The 21,284-nt window shown below is 43.7% G+C and overlaps 1 protein-coding gene across 4 annotated transcripts in view; it reads left to right on the top strand.

The window, feature by feature from the left end:
- FOXN3 (forkhead box N3) overlaps nucleotides 1–21,284 on the top strand; it is a 364,292-nt gene that overhangs the window by 70,663 nt on the left and 272,345 nt on the right. The window contains exon 1 of one of the 4 annotated variants that reach the window (XM_081049387.1): nucleotides 17,958–18,177. The exons of the other annotated variants lie outside the window; for them this stretch is intronic. The gene's annotated coding sequence lies outside the window, so the exon portion shown is untranslated. Of the gene's footprint in view, nucleotides 1–17,957; nucleotides 18,178–21,284 lie in introns of those variants that run through there. 4 annotated transcript variants of the gene reach the window in all.

The following is a 21,284-nucleotide window of genomic DNA, read 5'->3' as shown; positions in this document are numbered from 1 at the left end:
TTCTTGTGGTCGGCAGCAGCTAAATTTCTTTTCATTTCATTTAGCTGTAGCTTTTCTGCTTATAATTCTCCACACACATGGGTAACCACAGATTTGAGCAGAGTTGTTATGCAAAACTTATGTCTTCTCTCTCAGACTCTCTCCTTGTGGGGTTTTACTCCTCACTTTAGAGCTGCTATGGTTACCCTAGACTCTGTCTTCTGATTCTTCAGTTCAGTGACACCTTGGAACTTACCCAACTTACCCAAGTTGTAAGTGCCCCATATGACACTGACTGATAAAAAGTCCTAGAAAACTGAAAGTCCCCCCATTGCCTTTCCTTTCTTTCAAGTGTAGACTCCCCTATAGTTTTTGCTACTTTTGTGATCTTCCCTGCCTTTGGGTGGTATTTTTGTTGGTTTGTTTGCTCATTTGTTTGTTTTTTACATCTAAGTTTGGTAGTTGTTATCTGTGAGAGGATTGGTGTGTTAGAAACTACCCTGCTATTACCACAAGCAAAACCCCTTCTATTCCAAACTTTTAAAGTTTTATCCTGAGCTCTAGGTTCTCAAGTCTCCCTTGGCTTCACCCCAAAAGTGAAGACATTACTGCCCCCTTCCTACCTTAGCCCCAGTCTTGACTCCTGCTTTTCCTGGAGGGACTGTGTTTTCTAGTCTCTCCATTCCCATTGGTCTCGTCTTCTCAGTCCAGGCTTTGTCTCTTCACACTTGACCTTCTGGCTTAGAATTTCCTCCTCCAAACTGTTTTCAACCTCTTTGCCCAGAGCTTCCTAAAGTACCACAGTCATAGTTTCTGCCTTGCTCAGATTGCTTCAGCAGGTCTCCATCGCCTGTGATGGCAGGCTCCTCACTCATAGATGGTGATATATCAGTAGTTCTGTCCTTGCATTCCTTTTCACAACCCTTTTTCCATAGTTTTCTAGCTTCCCTGTAGGTAAGGGAGGCAGAATGAATGGAAGATTGTTACCTCAGCTCCGCTCTTACGATTTTACTCTCAGTATGTAGCAGAAACATCTCAGAACTTCAGGGAAATGAAAAAACATGGTTTTCTTTCAGATACATTGGCCTCCGCTGGCTTGCAGCCTGAGTATCCACAGGTAGCCACAGCTGAACAGTTGGGCTCAGTATACGTCTGATCTTAGTCACCACCCTCCCTTCCAGCTTCACCATGTCCTCTGTCTTGGCCCACCTTCCCTTTGAGCAGGCATACCACACTCATTCCACGTGTCTGGATGAGTGCTTGGGAAGAACTCATTCTTTAAGGCCTAATTCCAGTTCCTATGTCTTTTCTTACATGAAGTCCTTCCCGAGTGGCTGAAAGTCATCTCTGCCTTTCTATTTATGTTTTTGAATTATTTAACATGGCTTCATTACAAGTAACAGAGGCTCCTTCAGACAAGCTTAGTTTTTCTAGGAGTGGAGAAGAATATATTATAAGGATATTTGGGTATCTAATTTACTGTTTCCAATTCTCTAAATCCTGATCCTCTATTCCTAAGAAAGATAATCTGATTGGCCTGGTTGGGTCAGGTATGTACCCTTCAATCAGTCTAGACCAGGAGAGCAAGGTCACATGACTATAGGTCACATGATTATAAACATGGCAGCTTGATGTTGTGATTTTGAGTTGATCAAGGGAAAAATGTGACCACAAGGTGGCAGGAGCATACACAGGCTTTATTGGGCAATACTTCAGCAGGTTTTGGGAGAAGCCCCTCAGGGCAGGAGTCCGTCCAGAGACTACAGTGAAAGAGTTGAGAGTAGGTACTAAGGAAGGGAGGAGGCTAACTCCAAGGGAGAGGGATGGAGAGGGGCCTTATACATGTCTAGGTGATGCCATTCGGCAGCATGTCGGGGAGTCTCTAGATCAGCGAGCTCCTAGGGTGGCTGAGGGTCTTCTAACCACAAGGCTCTATCTTATCAATGGCTGGCAGATGCTGGGTGTAGTTTTGTGGGGTATGTAAAGCAGGCAAGCTCTAAATGGCCAAAAATCTGCTTGTTTGGGCTATTTTAAAAATAATTGGATGTGTAAAAATTTGAGTTTGGCACCAGCAGGCTTTTGTGCTAACAGTTCTCAGATTGCAGTGAAGAAATAAACAACCTAGGGGCCAGTATACATGGCCATTTTTGGCTAATTTATATAACACTCAGACTTATCTCTGTTGATTTTGGTAACAGGGAGGGTAGTTGAAAGGAGAAGGAGACGGTTTCTTAAGAAGGTACGGGCCTCTGCAATTGCTCTTCTGGCCCTCGTCACAATTGTCTAAGCATTATAGATGTTGGTGTGCATACCATCTCTTGTAAGCTCTGTATTAGCTAAAGTACCTTTACCTTATTATACAGGGTAAATGTGAAATCATGTTTGTTGAATGAATGAATGAATGAATCAATCAATCAATCAATGGATCAATAAATGAATGAATGCTTTTCTCCTCTCTGAAATGCCTGGCATCTGTCTAAAATCTACTCATGCAAAGTCATCTCCCTTCTGGTGCTTTTCTGGACTGATCTTTGTAAGTTTTCTCTTTTAGGGTCCTCTGTAACATTCCTTTCACACATGTCATCTTATGTGGTTATGTTTATATTCCTCCCGAGACTATAAATTTCTGGAAGGCTTGGGATACAGCATCTATTTCTTTAATCTTTCATGTTGTTAGAGTCATGCCCTGCCTAGGGAGTGGGAAACACTAACCCATTTGGTTGGGGTGCATGCCACATGGAGGACCTGGTCCTCAGGTGAGCAGGAAGAGCAGAGTCTGAAACTGCAGTCATGTTTCAGGAAAGCCTTGGTAATGGTGGCCAAGAAGGCGACCAAATGTGACCGATCCTAGAGAAGCGGCACAAACAGGAGGTCGAGGGATAAAGTCAGTGGCAAGGAGAGTGAGGAGGAGGGCAGGCAAAGCTCTGTGGACAGGTTAAGGGGAGCAGTTCAGAGCCTAGATGAAGACCGGCGGCGTCTTTTCTCAAGAGTGTCGGCTTTACAAAGCTGCCGGGAGCTGGATGCGTGGTGCCTAACACAGAGCTTCACATGCACTAGGAGCCCACTAAGTATCGTGACAGTATTTTCCTAAGTCCCAGAAGTCAGAACTTACGTCGCAGCAGAAGGACAAGGCATTGCGTGTAGAGTGCTAAGCGTGTGCTCGTCTTTGAAATTTCATTTGCTTACTTATTTCTACGCCGTAGAAGAACTTCCCTTTCCTGTGTAAGGACATAAAAGATGCGAGCACCAGAGAGTGCAGAGAGGTGAGAAACTTTAACCAGATCCCATTTGTCTGCATCCCCGAAGCCTCGTCTGTACAGAGCCATCTCTGTACGTAAAATAAAGCGTCTGCTGTGTGTAGGTGCTGTGTACCCTTGGTGCTGTGTACCATTGTTCTCCAAGGTGCACAGCTTCTGGATGAAATAAACTACTGTTCTGTAACAACTTGGATGCTTAATTTGGACAGCTTGGATGCTGGGGTTTTCGTTCACACCCAGTGGCATTTTGAAAACCCTGAAGCCATTGAAAGGGGTCAGGCTGTTGACTGAGGGTCCAGTAGAGATGAGGGGCTCACCTCCTCCAGGGTCCCAGAGACAGCCACACTGTCACAATCATGGCCGCTTCCCCGTCCCTTGGGTACCCAGGGCTGCAGGAATGGTGCCTGCTGCAGGTTGGGGCCCCGACCTTTGTGATTGAAAAGTCTGAATACCGAGCTTTTCATTTCATTACATGTGTCATTTTAACAGTTTTGCCCATCACTGCTCAGTTTCTTCCCAAATTGTCTTCCCTGTATTGGAAGCACTTCTGAAAAGTAAAACCTAATACCTTTCTAAATGACAGTGTGTGCCATAAGTTCATAGTGGCAGCCGTATTCTTAGTGGCTGTAAATCTCGGAAGAAATGTTTTTCTGCCCTTGCCCAAAGTGGCTCGTGGGTCTAGCACTGGCCCTTTGGAGGAACGTGGAATGCACTCAGCGTGGATGTTTTGCTGTTGAATGTCTCTGTGCTGTTGAAACGATGATCCGTTTAAGCTCTTGGACCGCTCTTCTTTTAAGGAGAGTGCCCCTGATAGATCCATGGGAAGTACTGAATAACGTGAAGCCAGTAGAATGGCAAAATGCACAGATGGAGTGGGGAGTATAAAATTCCTCGAAAGCGCAAGCTGAATGTGTGATGAACTAAAATTAAATGTAGTTGTGCTAAGCAGTGTGAGTGCTGGAAGGAGGGCTGTCCTGACAGTCAGTGTAAGCTCTGCTCCTTACTCACGTGACCTTGACCAACCTCGTTGGGCCTTAGTTTCTATGTGAATAAAGTCTGGTAACCGTAGATGATGTCCATTTCTAAGGTGTAAGACTCTGGCTCAAAGATTGTGTAATAAGGAACATTCATTGGCATTTTAATTGCACGTAATGGAGGCAGCATGGCTGTTGTCCTGGCACGTGATTTACACAGAGATTGGCCCCAGGGTCAGGAGGTGAGGACAGCCACGAGCTTATCATCGCAGACTCTAAGGCCACGAGTCTGATGGATGGTGAGACCAAGAGCAATTCCACTTACAATGACTGGCCCATTGAGACCTGCAACAGCAAAACTTGAGGTGGAGCAGAATGTTCTCCATTATTCTAGCCAGCTCTGGCCCTGGGTGATGGGACGGGAGTGTTTGGTTACCTGCTGGTTAGGACCACTCCCCATTCTCCACCCTCGTCTTCCCTCACTCATCACTTTCCTCTTTTTCTAATCTCCTCGGCTCTGGCTTGTCTCATTATTATCTTGTTTTCCGTTACCAGCATCATTCCCTGCTTCTCCAATGGCCCTTCCACCTCAGCTGCTCGCATCCCTGAAGAAACAAAGATAGAACAATGTCTCCTCTCTTCTAGTTCATCTGGAGATGCTACCAACTTTTCCCTAAGTGCAGAAGAGGGTGTGTTTTTTTTGTTTTTTTGTTTTTTTTGTGTGTGTGTGTGTGTGTGTGTGTGTAAGAGAAAGAGAAAGTTACATTTGGTGTAATGGTGGAGAGTGTATTGTCTTTTAAAAAAACAAAACAAACTGAAAAATAGTAGTACTGGAAACAGTATTGCACACCGTGGAAGCTATATTTGGGAAGTAGCTTTTGGGGATGTTGTGGGTGCCTAGTTTCATTCTTACGTGTCACTCTTGTCACTTCACGTGTGAAAGTCTGCCTCCATGCCTCCCATCAGCCCTTGCTTCAAATCCTAGAGGGGATCAGAACAAACCATCGCAATGTATGCTACCACTTTGGCACATTGATTATTTCAAGCTGAAAGCGCTTGAGAAGCAGCAGATTCAGGAAGGGCTCTCTGCCCTCTCCTCTCTACCTAAAAATGGGGCATAACTTGCTGTGAGATAGGTACTCTCCCTGTACAAGATGAGGACATTCTTATCACTGGAATGGGGAGTTGAAGCTGAGAAGAGTCTGTAAAAGGACATTTTATTAGAATAATCCTTATCTTCCATGAGTTTCCCCCATATATTTCTTAGTCACTTTGCCACAAACCCCCTTTTCTTTTGTCTTGTCACATCTCACAATTTATTACTCTTTGTAAAAATGGTCTAACCACTTCTTTCTCTGAAGCCCCCTGTGCCATATAAAAATATGAATATGTAATAAAATTTATATGTTTTTTTTCCTGTTAAACAGTCTTTTCTCAGTTTGATTCACAGGCCCCAGGTACAGAACCTAAGAGGGTGGAAGAAAAATCTTTCTTCCCCTAAAGTTCCCAAGCAGCTGGTCAGGCTGCCACCCCGACCCCCCACCTTACCCTACCCCTCCCAACTCCCCAACCCCATTATGGCTTCCTGCTCTGCTCTGGTAGATTGCAAATGTAATTGTTTGTTCTAAGTTGTAGGAGAATGGGTGTGCCATCCCAAGAAAGCAGCATACCGTCCTTTTTGCCTCTTGGGAGTCTTCACTGTTCATGTCAGAACTGCAAAACCTCATTTGAGTCTGGGTCAGTTTAGGTCCATTGCATTTCGGGGGTGACCTCTAAGCTCAGGGCAAACTAGATTCTGAGTGAATGTGAGTTATAATGTGAAATAGGTATAGACCAAGCAGGTCTTCTGAAAACCCTGCCCCTAGGATGATTTGAATGTGAGTTGAGGAACTCTCTGAACACTAATGATTGGAATGGAATGGGAGCAGAAGCAGCCTTTGGGAAAAGGCAGATGAGGAACTGGTCACACATTTCAATTTGTGACTTCAAAGTTGCAATCGCCAAACTCCCGTCATATCTTGTCATTCTGAAAGAGAGGATGACCATGGTCATGGATTTTCTGGGAATTGAGGTGAAGCTACCCACACCCCACTGGTCTCCTGCATGATTGGCCATGTGCATTGGTGAGATGCATGGAAAGGTCAGAGGGCAGTGTGGGTCCTAGATGTACACTGGACACATGGTGTCGTCTCTGCTTAGCTGTAGCTGTCTTCAGTGCATACGTGGGATGGACTCTCAGGAAGATTTGATTTTCTCTGGCTCCATGGATGTCATGAGACTTATTCGGGATCTCTGTCCTGGGTCTTGGAGCTGAAACCATTCTCAAACTACACCCCAGATTCTGTTTATAAAGAGAAGCAGAGGGGCAGCCGGTTAGTTGGTTAGAGCACAGTGCTCTTAACAACAAGGTTGCTGGTTTGATCCCCACATGGGCCGCTGTGAGCTGCGCCCTCCACAACTAGATTGAAACAACTACTTGACTTGGAGCTGATGGATCCTGGAAAAACACACTTAAATAAATAAAAGTTAGGGGGGGGGAAAGAGAGAGAGAGAAGCAGAGTACAAAGAGTTTTGGGAGTTAGGAGGCATGGGTTCAAGTCCCAGCTCTACCACCCACAGGGAGTGAGACCCTGCTCTAGTCATTTAACTTCTCTGAGCCTCAGGGTTTTCACGTGCAAAATGAGGACTTCTCCACCCTGTCACCCAGCTTTCCTCAAATCATCCCCATTGCGTGCAGGGGACGGTCTGCCTGCTAGTTTTGATTCGCTTCTTGTCTGTGTGAGTCCTGTGACGGGAGGAATCCAGGCTGAGTGATGAATGAGAGCTGGAAGGCATGGGGAAAGCCTTTCCCCATGAAGCCCATACTTGCAGGACAAGTTAAAAATAGCTCCTACAATCTATAGCAACCAGTCAACTTGAAATTTCGAAGTGGTTTTTTCAGATTGAAAAAACACCATTTGCATTAGATGTAAGCAAATGATCACTGAAGTCCTTGAGCATGATTGTTGGTACTTTAAAAATTTCATTAGAAATTAAATTCTTTCTTAATTCTGCAAATATTTAAGGGCCTATTATATGCCACACACTGGAATAGATACTGGCACTGAGCAAAACAGACGAAAACCTTGATCTCCTGGGACGGATATACCAGTGGGGAGATGAACAAAATAAATAATACGTACAATTTGCACATAACAATATATGCTGTGGGGAAAGATGAGGTAGGGAGGGCCTATCAGAGGTGCGGGGTGGGGGCTGTAACTACAAACCAGGTGGCCGGTAGCTTTTCCTCACTGAAGGATAATGGTAGGTGGGTACCTAGAGGAAGAATTCTGCAGGTAGAGGGCACAGCAAGTGTGGGGTCCGGAAGGGGGTCTGCTCTGTCCCAGGAATAGCAAGGACACCAGGGTGGGTGGAACAGAGTGGGGGGGGGAAGATGAGAAGGAGATGAGCTCAGAGTCGTACAGTGGGTGATGGTGGTGAAAGTGGTCGTCGGATGATGTGAAAGCTGGTGAGACGGTTTCGAGGGACCTGATATGACATCTACAGTTGACCCTTGAACAATGCGGTTGTTAGGGGCGCTAGCCCCCCTCACAGTCAAAAATCTAAATACAGCTTTTTGATTCCCCCCAAACTAGTAGCGGGCTGTTGACCAGCAGCCTTACTGATAACATAAACAGTCCAATAACACATACTTTTTATGCTATGTGTATTATTTACTCTGTTTTTACAGTAAAGTAAGCTAGAGAAAAGAAAATGCTATTATGAAAACCACAAGGAAGAGAAAGTACATTTACTGCATTTATTGAAAAACAAAATCCTCATGTAAGTGGACCCACGCAATTCAAACTCGTGTTGTTCAAGGGTCAACTGTACTTTAAAAGGACAGATTGATAGCGATTATTTTATTTTTTTCCATGTGTCTGCCCAACCTGGGAGTCTGCTCAAAGCATGCCCACTAGAATGTCTCTTCCATGTGCTCAGATAGGTTCTTTCCTCTTAGCAGAATGTTACAAAGGTACAAGGTCTATACTGTGATGGGAACAGCAGGGAGTATGCTTTGAGCAGAGCCGCAGGCGTGGTGCCTAATCTATAGACCGAGTTTCTATTGTCTTTTGCCAGGTCCCTTATGGGCCCAGTGGTTCCAGATGGAGGAAGGCTGGTTGCCTTTGAGGGTACGTGGGAATGTGGCTTTTCAGGATGAGTATCAGCATTGCATTGTACGGACTGGTCCATGCTAGCGTTGGGCGTCCTATAACGGTCCTACCCTCTGGAGACAAAGCACACAGCTTTGTGCTCTGGGATGGAGCCGGGAATCTTGGTGATCTAATTTTGGCTTGACTATTATTAACTTCTGAGGAACTTTGGACAAATCACTTCACATGCCTGGCTATCAGGCTGCTCACTGATAAAATGTGGTTATAATCATTTCCACTTCACAGGCAGGTTATTGATGCTTCATCATATAAATGCTTTTGAGGGCTGTTCTTAAATGTGTGATTTCCAGGCTTTAGTCATTACATACTAGCATACCTTTTTCTTTTCTTTTTTTTTTGAAATGCGTGTGAAATTCTCTCCCTACCTCTGTTCATTTTAATGACCGCAGAATTGACAGTAGATAGTGGCAAATGCCTATTAATGTTACTCACAGATTATTGTGGGTTAAGAAACAAACTAGGCACTGACCTTTCTTGGCTCTTTCTGAATTAGTCACACGTCCCATTATTTGTGTATGTCAGCAGAATGACCTAAATAAAGTTAGGGTTGATCTCTTTCAGAATACGTTTCGGATTTCTCCTTACAATAAAGTTAAGGCAAGCTGATGTATGGCTTGCAAGTAGAACGACCTTTTTAGCAAAGCATTTGCTCAACGAGGGAGTTTTTATTGAACGTTGATTTCTGGATGTGGTCAAACTCTCAAATTTCTCAAGTGTTTCCTGGCCTGCCCTGTAGTAGAAAGCAGTCTTCATTTGTCACTTTTTCCATTGGTGGGGCAACTCGATAGGGGTGAGTGCATCTTACCTGCATCTTACCTTACCACCTTGGAATCCCAGATCAGCCTCACACTAGCTGGGGTTGGGTATTTTCGATCTCTACCACCGTCCTGTTAGATGGCCTTCTGGGCTCACCTCACCAACTACTTAATCAGCTGCTGTTTTGCTGTGTAAGGCAGGTGGGTTCAGGGACAGTGTTTCACTAGCCCTGTAATTTTAGGCAACCTACTGATTAAGGCAAACCAGCAAACAAGACAACATTAGCAAGCACCACCACAATACCCATGATCACAGCTGTGTCTCCGATCAAGTTTAGGCTGCAGAGATAAGATTCGACCATTGCCACTTAGCTAGGCAGACACCACACAGGGGGCTAAGTCAGGGATCACACATCTTTTCCAGCCCTTTGCTGTTCCTTCTGATATTCTGTTTCCCTGCCAGGATGAAGGTCGTCCTAGACCTCCAGGATGCAGAAGGCCTGTCGAGGAAGAAAGTGCTTCATAACCAGTTCCTATCTGGTTCAGAAGCTCCTGGCATGCGTGGGGACTGGATCCAAGAGTGTTGGGTGCCAGGTCTCTAGAGGAGTTAACTGGGAGTGGTGAAGTTGTAACAACTCATCCTGTGGGCCATGGTTGCTGCTGGCGAGAATTTGGTCTAGTAACGTTGTAATGTATCATGTTACAGAAAGTCTATACCCAGGAGAGGTCTCTCCCAAGCAATGTAAAGCCACTCTTCAGAGATTTCCCCCAGACCTGGGGGAAATCAAGATCCCCCAGATCTTGATTAGGGTGAAGTTTTTGGGGTGGTAGGGGAGTGGGGTAGAGACATGGGCGGCGGGACCAGGTTATCGCAGACGCTCCGAAACTTGCATCACACAGAGCTGTGGCTCTGTACCCTGCTTTGGCTTTCTGGTGCTCCAGTCTTCAAAAACTGGGGCTGATTGAAGGATCAGTTCATTGTGAATTATCACCAGGACAGATCCAGAAGAAATGCTATCATTTTGTTCTCCCACAGTATTAATAAGTTGGTAAAAGATTGCTCACTTCTGTCACAGCCTTGCCAACCACTTCCCATTTCCAAATGCATAGGAATCAAAACGTTCATTGTTTGGGCCTCCTCATAGCCTTGTACCCATTCTGCAAACACACAGGCTGCATTCTTGAAAACGTGGTTTGGGAAGAGAGCGAGCATAATGCCGCAGATTTCAGTCTTGTGCGGGTTGATGTCCCCTGAGTGCACATGAGTGGATTAGCAATGCACATGACCGCTTGGCTTGTACATTTCCTGACTGAGTGACCCAGTTAGAGGCCTGGCCCAGGGACAGGATGAACAGTGCTAGCTGGGCACTGTCAGTGAACCCTCCCAGCTGGGGTAGGGGGGCTCCTGCCATCCTAGCCAGGGGAGCAGACAAGTGTGAGAGCCAAGGGGAGAGTCCCTGCTGTTGGTTTGGCCCTATCTCATTTCCTTTCTGGCTATGGAGATAAATAGAAGTAAGGAGAAAATCTGATGGGCTTGATATTAGAGCTTATTTCATGGTGTCGCATATGTCTTTTGCAAGCAGCCATTGTGAGTGGTCTTCTGGTTTTTCATCCCATTGTTAACCAAACTGGAAAAATTTAGAAACTCTTATGTGTCAATATGCCCGGTGAGACAAAAATCATTACTGCGCCCTCCTCAGTGACGAAGGAGAGCTTCAGAATGGTCGTGACCTAGTGAAAATCACATACTTGTAAGTAGTCAGGCTGTGACAGAACCTCAGCCCCTGACTCCGCCTGTCCCACTGTTGTCTCTTAGGTGGTGAAGTGGCTCCGTCTATAAAACGTGTGGTTGCTATGAATTATGTTGTTGGTAAGGAGAGTTGGAAACATTTTCATTTCTAGATTACCTTTCAAATATTCAAATTCATGCACCAGTAGCATATGGCTGGAACTTTTATTTTTTCACTCAGATGTCTTCCAATGTGCTTCATTGAATTCCAGATCCACATCAGGTTTGAATTTTGAAAATGCCAACTGTATACTAACTAAATGTGAGAAATGAAGAAAACTTTCATGAATTTTTTTTTTTTTTTAAATAATGGGTGATTTATTTTTCTGCATTTGTATAAACCAGGTGTATGGATTCCCCCCCCCCCCACTTTTTGGTTCATTTGCATCTTGATAATATTGAGGGGAAAAACAGTGTTGCCAGTATATTCTCGGTGAATTTTCTATAAGATAGTTCCACAATCACACATATCGGACATCAAAAGAAAATGGATGGTGGTGGTCTCATCTGTCACCTCTGCTAGCCAGGACCATGGCTCGACTTTGGGTGGATGGAGCAGCCTTTGTTGTCACCTGATGCCTGTGTCTGCTGTGTCCTCTCAGCCTGCCCAAAATTTGGTCTGCTCGTTATCTGACTATTTTCTTCCCATTTGGGTTGAGTTTAGTTTGTAAGTGCCATTTATGCTTTCGTCGCCTACTAGGTGAGAGTTTTTAAGGTCTTTAGAACTAAATAAAGGAAGGCTTTTATCTGCTAGATTTTCCTCAGTAGCGGAGAAAATTAGTCCCAATGTGTGTTTTTTGCATGACCTCAGTCAGAGGCTCTATCAGTGAAAATAACGTTGTTCTAGAAGTCAGAAGCCCCCCCCCCCCCAACAGGGGGAGCTCAGCTACGGGGCTCTAAGAGCTTCATAAGCTTTGTGGGGCCACTTGTGGAGACCTCTTCCCCCTACTCTCAAACGTACTAAAATGCACCACGGTCCATGTGAAATATAGTTTATACATTGCACATCTTCAAAGCTAATTGTAAAATATAGTATTATTTTATGTACCGCCAGGAAAAAAGGCTGCCTAGTATTCTAATTAGATCCACTCATTTCAGAGAGTTCAAATGAAGAAAAATGCACATTTTAGAATTCGTGAGATATAGTTTAATTATGAGGTGAGCTGCGTTTGAGTCAATGAGATAATGCTAAATTTTGTAGATTTTATAATGATTTATTTCTAAAATAAAAAATGCTAAAACACTCATGTACCCATTACCCAACTCTGGCAGATCTCAACATTTTGCCATATTTGCTCCAAATATTTTTTAAAAATAAATCATTGAAGACACAGTTGCTAGCCCCTGTGTATTCCTTCCCCAGACCCAAGACTCATCTCTCCCTGTGCCCCCATGTAGGCATCTTGAATTTGGTATTTATCATTCCTATGCATGTGTGTAAACTTCTAACATATATCTCACCCATAAATATATGTAGTGTTTTTAAAACACTGCTAGTTGTCCACCAGAATCTATTCCCTGCTTTTTTTCAATAGTAGGACCCTGCAGCTATAGCTGGATACCGTCTGTCCCATTTACTAAGTGACTAAATTCTGGCTGAAGGATGAATGTGGAAGGCATGGGAACAATGGGTGGATTTTACCTTCAAAATGAAGGAGCAAGCCTTCATGTTCTCTTTCCTCCTTAGTTCTGATTGGGACAGGGGCAGGTGGTAGAAAGGTACTGAAAACCATACAAATGTGGGGAACACACCAGGAGACAGCAACAGAACACAAGAGAAGAATCCTGGGTCCCTGTCTTTGGGGTACCAGCTGCCTAATCACATCCCACTCACTGCCCCACCAGACTGCCTACTATCGTGGGCTGTTTTGTGAGAAGTAAACAACCAACCATATTTTTATTTAAGTTAGTGTTATTTGATCTCTTTTAAAACAGACCCCAAAATGTTCCGATGGAAGTGGTTTATTCTGATTATGTACATTACTAGGGACTAACTGTATTAAAAACTTCCATTTTATTAAGCAGGGGGGATTAGGGTAAAACACATGAATGCAATTCACCATGTCTTCAGATTAAAAAGTAAAACAAAAATTTTTTTGCAGCTTCCCCGGTGGCAAGGTATGAGAGTCCAGTCCTGGAGTGGACATGTCCCCTTTGAGGGCACATGAATTGAGTCCATTGATTATCTTCCATATAGAGATAGAGGAAGTTCATACACACTGAGGACAGCCAGCTGCTCTGTCCCCAACTGGAGACATTTAAAGCAGTCCTCACAATATAATTTCAGAATGAAAAGCTTCTATTCCCAGGAGAACTTTTTCCCCAAACCCTGACTGAGCCTCCATATGTGTGTCCTAAGAGTGAGGCCTTCCTGGTTCATTTCTCTTCTCCAGCAGCTGGCTCCAAAATTCCCCACACCTGCATGACAAGCAGCAGAATGGCTGCTCCAGGAAAAAGATGACCCTCGCTAGCTGGCCAGCATCTTGCAGCTCCATGCCAGGCTAACATGCTGATTGGGCTGCTTGCTTTCTGCAAGTGGTTAAGTGGCTCAGGGGCTCTGCCCAGAGGGGCCATGCCTGTGTCAGAGCCTGAGGCCGATAATTGTGGAGGGAGGGGGTGTGCAGGGTCCATCTCCAATTCTGTCCTGTCCTACTTTGCAGCCCTGCTGCTGCCTGCTGCCGTGTTTCCCCGAAAATAAGAACTAGCCAGACAATCAGCTCTAATGTGTCTTTTGGAGCAAAAATTAACATAAGACCTGGTCTTATTTTACTATAATATAAGACTGGGTCTATAATATAATATAATATCACATCACAACACAACACAACACAACACAACACAACATGACATAATATCAGACTGGGTCTTATATTAATTTTTGCTCCAAAAGATGCATTAGAGCTGATTGTCTGGCTAGGTCTTATTTTTGGGGAAACAGGGTAGGAGCATACCCACTAGCTTGTCTCTAATCTCACAGGTCAATTTAGCTTCTGGCTTTAACTTCAGGTCTGGTCTTCGCTTTCCCTCTCAAAAGGCACTTGGAATAGTGCTGCAAGGCACCTGGCCTATCTTTTTGAATGAAGCTCGGTCAGTTCTAATCACGCTGGATATGCCTTAACCTTGGGCCTTTTCCGCCTTGCAGTAAGACTTGGCTTGTCAGGTGAGTAATTCTCGGACTTCTGCAGTCTATGCATTGCTTTGACACAAAAGATCATAGGTACCTCTTATGCCTTCTGTGCCAACATATAACATACAAGCATTCCAAACTTCCAACAGAGGCTCCTGGAATGAATGGGAAGGTGAGCACTGCTTTGAGTGAGACTCAGCAAGCTGAACTTTGATCAGTAGTGCCCGTAAATTAAATTTACGCTGGAGAAAACACAAAGCCAGGCCACACAAAATTCCTTCCCTTCAGTGGAGGCTGGAAACTCCCCTGCGTGAGTCCTGTGCAATAAGGAAAAGAGGTCTAGGTAGCGTACGAAAGTCAGTCTGTGCATCCTAGTCTGATTCATCTTCAGATTTCCTTGGACAGTTTTTGCATCCTCAAAGATTAAAATTAGAAGTAAACATTTCCTTAAAACCAGGGCTCATATTGACTTGCCTAATAACCAGTTCACCAGAAATTCAATTCCATTTTGAGTGTTTTTGCATTATAGCTTGTACCTCAAAAAATTAATTGAATTTGAAAATTAAAAAACATAAACTTAATTTAAAAACAAGCTGGGTGTGCCCTTGGAAGGCTTGATTTATAAAGTTCATAATGCCAAAGAGATGGCAAAGAAAAGCAAAGGACATTCCCATGTAAAAACAGTCAAAAAGGTTTTAAATTTACAGGCAAATTGCTCATTAGGTGACTGGCTTTAGGCTAATTGACCTAAGGTCAATAGCATCCAAAAGTTGACACTTTTGTGCTCAGGGACACTTTCTCAAGTCTGTATTCATCTTATTTCAGACAAAATTTTAATCAACTCTCTTATTTGGTTTCACAGCCCCTGGCATATTAGATGTGAATCAAAATAGTGAGGGAACATAGAGGGCCAGGCCACTTTAGTGGTGGGGAGGCCAGCTGATACCTGGACTGGCAGGGGCACTCAGAGGCTAGAGAAAATTAAAATGTAAATACAAAGCTTAGAAAAGCACCGTAATGTGGGGTCTGTCCCTGTGCCCATGCTTCTGTAGCTTCTGAGAGTACCTCGGTATCGTGTGCACAAATGTCCTCCAAGTCATGAAAAGTATAACAGGCTAAATCATGTAGTTTGTAGTTTGCCCAATTCGTGTTTTTGTTTTGTGTGTGTGTGTGTGTGTGTGTGTGTGTGTGTTTGTGTTTTAAATGCAGTCCATTTTAGAAAGTGTTTTCTCAAAAGGAACTAAATCATGGACTCCTGAGTTGGAGCATTTGTTTGAAGGCCCCCAGTTTCCCCCTGCCCCTATGGGAAGTCTCCCCAGGACATTGCCCCTTAGGCTTTCTGCTGCTTCTGGAATACCACCAGGCCAACCAGGAATAAATGCAGGAGTCTGGAAACATTTGCTGCTAGCAAGTCCTCTTTCACCAAAATGTAGCATGACCAAATCCAGTTAATTCTTGATATCGAGGGTACTGTGTGGAGAAAGTTGTGAATAACCCAAATCACGGTGAATTCCACTTTTGATCATCTACAAGTCCAGAATGGTTTAATTCCTTAGGGAAGTGTATTAATCAGCTTTTCAGAGAAACATTACCAATAGGATTCACATTCATACATATATACATACATACAAAACAGGATATACATACATGCGCACATATATACATGCATACCAATAGGATATACATACATACATACTACATAATACATACCAATAGGCTATACATACATACACACATACATACATACACATCACACACATGCACGCATACACACACACACACACACACACACACACACACCCATCACAGGAGCCTAACTACTTTATTGCTGTTCTTTGCTGCTCCCAATCCCCTTTACACCTCTGAAGCCCAAGGTGCTTCCCACCATCCTTCCCCTGCAAGGCCCTCTCTGAGCAGTAGCACCAGGATTTAGGGCTGGGGCACCTGGAAACGAAGGGCGCTCAGGGCTCTGTGAGCAGGCTGAGATGATCTGCTTTGCTGAACTCATCCTAAAGGCTGGGTCTTCTCCTCCCACCCTTAGGAGAAAGAAGAGGGTAGGTAGGTGAGGGCAGAGAGGAGCTTTAGCTTAACCACAGCCATAGTTAATATCCACAGCAGTTAATCTGATACTCTGTATCTGTCCTTTTATACATATTGTTACTACAAGTCCTTTTTAGTCCTTTACAACCAGCTGCATTTGTGAGCCACCCAGAGGCAAGCACCATGGTGCATGGAAAGAGCATTAGATCAGGTAGCAGAGATAGTGTTCTGCCACTTGCTGTGTGACCTTGGGCCAGTCACTGATTTTTGGAACCTCAGTGCTCTCTACTTCAAGATGACATTGTTGATACTTGCCAAACTAATTCATAGTACAATCTTGTGATAGTCAAATGGGACAAGCTGTGTGAAAATGCCTGGGAATATTTGACAAATGTAGATCTGGAAATGTAAGGACTGACTGACTCTTTTTATTGCTGTGGTTCTGCTCGTTACATTTGTAGGTACTGGTCACCGTTAAAAGGTCATCTCCACCTGCCCTCCTAATACTCGCAGACTAGGCTTTATACTAGACCCTAACATCATGAGATTGCTTTTAAAGCATGATTTATCTCTTTCACCAGTAAAGTTTGTATATCTCTGTCCTGTTATGCTTTCTCTTAGGGATGAGTTGATTATTATTATCTTAGGATATAGCCAAGAATGATTCAATTTAGAAAATAATAGGAAATTTTTGCTTGACTTGGGTAGGGTAATTTTGCCATAATTCCTGCAAATAAAGAAGCGGTTACTTTAAAACATTCCATTTCAGAGTCACAGATCGGCACTTTTAAAGACTACAATTGATTGTTTAGTGCGAAAATTTTATTCAAGTGAAGCACATCAGCATGCAAATCTAAAGTGTGGCTATTTTAATCTAGATTGAATATTATTAACTAGCCCAAGGGATAGGGTGTAATTAAGATTTGAACAGCTTACTTTTGTCTGCTGTGTTGAGTAACCCCATTATTTAAAGTAGTGTACCAATTTGAATAATAGGAATATGGCCGATGCATCAATATTTACACATTTTGGTTTTTTCAATGTATTGAAAGAATTTGACTTTTCTCCACCAGTTGGTCCAAACATTTGATAAGGACAGAGATTTAAACTTATAGCAAATCAGAGAATGTTCAGATTCCAGGAAAATCACATTTCTTTCTGAATGATTGCAGATTTCCATCTTGTTACTCATTCATTCTAATATCTTCTTCCATGGGTTTGGGACAGATGAAGCCCTTTTTGAAGGTTTATGCTTTTGTCTAATTAAAACTATTGGATTTACAGCTGGCTAATGCAGCTCTAGCTGGAAGGGAAAACAACTCTTAGCTTGGATCCACTTCAGAAAGTTTGCAAGACCTCCCTCTGCCTTTCATAGAACTGATAAGGCACAATGCTGATAGCATCTTTATTCTGGTGCAATTCCTCGATAGCTGTTCTTCTTCTGTGAGACAAGATGCTCACCTTTTTGTCCTACCCACACCGTTTTAAAAGAAAGAGCCAAAGTTCTCCATTTCTCCCAGGAGAAGTTAGTGAAAGGATCTATTGCATAGTTGCACCACCTTAAGCGGATACCCAGCAGGCTAGGTTGGCATACAGCTTATTTCGGCCATCCGTATTTCCAGGTGTAGCACATGTATTTAATACATCATTTGATAATGCTAAAAAAAATATTAAAGCAGTGTGAGACTAAAGGAGAAAGAAGATGAATGTTAGCATTCCCCTGGGGTTCATGGGTGAAGGAATTAACACAGCGTGGCACTCTACCCTAGCTGTGTTTGTTTCCATGGCAACAGCTACGTACATGTTTCAGACTATCTACAGTGACACAGTTGCAGAAATAGTAGCTTGCAGGTTTCTGATATCGCATCAGTGGACAGGCAGCACGCACTATATTAAGTAAGTGTAAAAGAATTTAAAATATAGCTCTGATTCAGCTGAGCGATGAATCGGGGGGTTTGGCATTCCCCTGCCTCACGACAGCAAAATCTGGGCAAAGTTGAAAGTTGCAAGATTCCAGTCAAACAATTGTCCTTGCTTGGGTAAGTATCATCAAATGAAACAAATGTGAGGGAGTTACGAAGGGAAGAAAATGGCCTTGGCAGATGACATATTTAAGAAAGATATTGTCAGTGAAGCTAATTTTTTTTTTTTTGGAGGGGGGCAGTGATGGGTAAGGAATGAAAGCTTTGGTTGAAAATAGCTGAGTCTTAAAGCAAATCTAATGTGCAACAGAATCTTTAACTGCGGCTGAGTTTATGGCAACTAAGGTGTTTGAATGTATCTTTGTGGAAATTGCTTTTATATAAAAATGATCAGGCAAGGAGCAGAGAGGTTGATTGTGCAGTTAAAAGGAAATTGGGGCTCCATTGTCTTTTCTGAATGCTTATGTAAATATCTCTCTCCCCGTGGTGACCCTGGTTTGTCTTTGACATTTGCTGCTACTTTTTGGTACCATTTGCTGGTCTCTGTGTTTATATTATGCTGCCACATTGTAGCCTGATCAGACTTGAATGTTGGTTAGAGAGCAACCAAATAAATATGATAGACTATGTCAGTGTGTGACTTTACAATCAAATTGTACAGTAATTTAAGAGGAGAAGTGCTCAAATTGGTATTTATTTACATGCTAGACCTCTGCTTTTGAATAGCAGCCTAGGTATTAGGTTAATGGATTTCAATGTGCACGTTACGATTGCGGGAGCTTTCAAGTATGTTGTAGTTCAATTTATACTGAGTTTTTTAATGTCAAAATATTTTTATGTATGCCCATTATTCAGTTTCAGCCTGCATTTACCTTGTAGTTTTATTATGCGTGTGTCAGTGAAGAGAATGTAAAATGGCATGGTAATTTAAGTCAATCTGTTCATTTGAGGAGGATTCATTTGCTGACCATAGGTGGACTTTTACAGAAAGTGACACATGAGACATGCAACTCTTTTGTAGTGTCTGAGACTATTTTTCATGTGTGCAGGGACTACCTTGCTCCTAGTGTATGTTGTTTTTCACAGCAGTTATTTGATTAGATGTTAAAAGAACACCTATGGGTGGGGGTGTGTCTGGAGCTTCCGGAACACCTGGGGAGATGGAGGGCTGGGACAGTTTTTGCATTATAAGTCAGGGACTTGAACCCTAGAATGGCCGACAGCCCATTGGGTAGACACAATTGGCGTTTCTAAATAAGGCAATCCAAAATGAAACTAATGTTGAAGCTTCCCATTTATGCCTATTTGCAGTCTGAACCACCCAGAGATGGGCAGTTAAGTGTGTGTCTTCAATTCAGAATTTCTTTTTATGGCGGGTCAGATCAAAGGGCTGCTCCTTTCTCAGAGGAGGCTCCCCACCTACACCCACGCGCATCCCTGTGGAGTTGGGAGATACAGCCCATCTTTGGGGCCCAGGAGAGGGCAGGCTTGCAGACCCCTCCCCCGTGCCCGGGCTTGTCTGGTGGGGCCTCTGTATCATGGTGGGCAGCTTCTCTCTGTGACAGCTGCAGGAAGCCACCTGTGCTTGGCCTCCCAAGGCAGAGGAACCAAATACCATTGGCATGAGGGTTTACATCACGTTCTGCTATTATTACATTTGGAGGGGCCCTGGAAACCTTGGGCTCATTAACCTTGGGCTCTGAAACCGGAAGTCAGAAAAGTTTCAATGAACTGCGTTGGATGAGTAGTTCACCATTTGTCTGTTTGGGAGTGGATAGAGCAGGCCCTTCCAACAGTTGGGACATTTGTATATTTTTTCCATCCCCTAGGAATATTTTCCAGTTTAAAAGAAAGAGAAGGAAAAGAAAACCACCAGTCTCTGCCATGTTATTTTAACTCTTTCATAAGAATAGAAAAACACATACACCTAAATACCAAGCCTTAGGCCAAACCAGTCGTTCGAATTTAAATCCTGGCAGTGCTGGTAGGAAATTCAATTGCTTCCATTTGAAGGGCCAGGAAATTGATTTGGAAAAGAAAAAATAAGTTTGAGGGATTCCCAAATAGCGGCAGTATGGAATGAGTAAGAGAAAAATGAAGGTACAGACTGATCTTATTACCAGTCTTAAATGGTAATAGAATTGCCAGAATCAACTTCCTGAGGCGGAGCTCATTTGGAGTCTCTGCCCAGTGACTGCGGAAGGTGCTCGGTGGTCACAGGGTGAAAGGCAGTCTGCAGGCCCGCGTCCAGGGCTTTCCACCGCTGGCCCCTTCCCAGCCTGCCCTCTCACGAGGTCCTCTTTGCCCTGTACGTCCTGTGCCTGCCCCAGGGCACAAAATCATGTGTCCTGGCCTCTGCTTTTGGTGCTGCCCTCTGCCCAGGTGCTTTTACTCTCATCTTCGATTTGTAAGGCCCAGCTTCAATTCTACTTTCTCCATAAAACCTCACAGATCTCCCCCCTCCCCTTTGGGAGGATTTCTCCATCTTCCATGTTCCCGTAACAGTTTCTTTGTCTTCAGTGAGAGCACTTGTTTTCACTATATTAAGATGAGTTGTGTCTCTTCTTCACTGAGATGTAAGCGTGTTAAAGACAAAGGACCATGACCTATGTAGCCTTATAGCTTTTGCCCCACCGAGGACAGTACTTCAAACTGTGGTATTTCATCGAATTCTTAAACCCTTGTGAAGATTCACATCATCGCACGATCTTCAAATGGACACATTCTCTGCTTAAAGAGTCTGTTGAATATGAAGATTCCAAAGATGCTGTCTATCATAGCACCAAAGCATCTGGACGAGTCCAGCCATTTTCAGAGACTCCAGACTTCGGGTTGTTTGGCAGCATCTAAACAGAGACCAAGGGAGTGGCTGATTTTTTTTTTTCGTATTCATAGTATAAAAGGAACCTTGTAGAACTAAACTCGTATTACAGAGGAGAGAACTGTGAACCTGAGTTAAGTGACTTCTCCAAAGCCATGTGATTGTTCAGTGGCCCAGGTGTGGGGATACAGACATTACTATCTGTACGTGGACCTCACTACTGAGCCTCCTGACCCAGGCCTTGGGTTTCATAGACGACATTACCAATCAGCTTGTGCTTTCTGCCCTGTGTTGGGATTGGCTGGGTGTCTCTATGTAAACACTGTCATCTGACAACAATCTTGTTGACACTCTTTGCTAAAAGCTGGTGTCATTGGGGTAGAATTAAAAACAAAAGTGGACT

Source organism: Rhinolophus hipposideros (assembly GCF_964194185.1).
Source record: "Rhinolophus hipposideros genome assembly, chromosome: 5".
Lineage (NCBI taxonomy): Eukaryota > Metazoa > Chordata > Mammalia > Chiroptera > Rhinolophidae > Rhinolophus > Rhinolophus hipposideros.
Note: the sequence above shows the minus strand (reverse complement) of the source record. Positions and strands in the feature narration are given on the sequence as shown.